Consider the following 814-nt stretch of genomic DNA (forward strand, 5'->3'; position numbering starts at 1 on the left):
GGGGGCGGGCCGGAGCTCGCCGCGGGACGGAGCGGGGGCAGAGCCGGGCGGGCCCCGGGGGAAGCGGAGGGACAAGTGCCGCCCCCGGGCTGGGCGACGGGCCGCCGACCTCTTCTTGCTCCGAGCCGACTGAGGTCCTCGCCTCTTCCGCGCTCGGAGACCCTCGGGCGAGAGTGAATGAGTACAAACGTCGTTTCACCGTCACACCCTGGTAGCGGAGTTCAGGCTGCTGGAGACTGGATATATAATGTCAGCGGCACCGAGTCATCTGCCGAGAGGCCGTGCTACGGACAGCGCTAGGGATTTTAAAAGGAAATCGTGAGATAGGTCAGCTCTTAAAGAAAGGTACGCAAAGATGCTAATCCTCAATCCGCATTTTAAAGAAAATCACAAGAAACCAGGCTTAGTCCATCGGAGTTAGACCGTAATGACCACTATCCATTCTCACCACTGAAGTAGCAGAGAAGCTGCTTGAAAGACTGTTCCCTAGAAGCTTAAGCAATTTCAATGCAGCTCTTGTGTTTCTGGATAGAAAAGATCTGAAATCAGCAGTGCTAATTACTAATAGCATTAGAAGCTCAAAGTGGGGCTATGTGGCTGAATTTCCCTCCATCTCCCCTTATTATTTTTAATGTTGTTTCTCAATCAGTACTAGAATTTAATTCTCAGTTATATAAGAACTGTAGTATGATTCAGGTCAATCATTTCGACACTTAATTTTCAGCATTACAAAACCGCAGCCCGCAGTTACTGAGTTTTTAGAAAGTAAGTTGGTAATAACTAGCGATTGCATTTTGCTTCACTTCTAGAGTAA

The 814-nt window shown here is 49.1% G+C and overlaps 1 protein-coding gene across 2 annotated transcripts in view; it reads right to left on the bottom strand.

Annotated features, from left to right (window-relative positions):
* Positions 1 to 245, bottom strand: part of LOC113489253 (G protein-activated inward rectifier potassium channel 1-like) — a 13,827-nt gene extending 13,582 nt beyond the window's left edge. The window contains exon 1 of one of the 2 annotated variants that reach the window (XM_026864863.1): positions 13 to 245. The gene's annotated coding sequence lies outside the window, so the exon portion shown is untranslated. The other variant, XM_026864864.1, reaches the window with a different exon arrangement.
* Positions 246 to 814: the final 569 nt, after the last annotated feature.

The sequence above is a fragment of the Athene cunicularia genome (assembly GCF_003259725.1).
Source record: "Athene cunicularia isolate RWA chromosome 27 unlocalized genomic scaffold, athCun1 chr27_part1, whole genome shotgun sequence".
Lineage (NCBI taxonomy): Eukaryota > Metazoa > Chordata > Aves > Strigiformes > Strigidae > Athene > Athene cunicularia.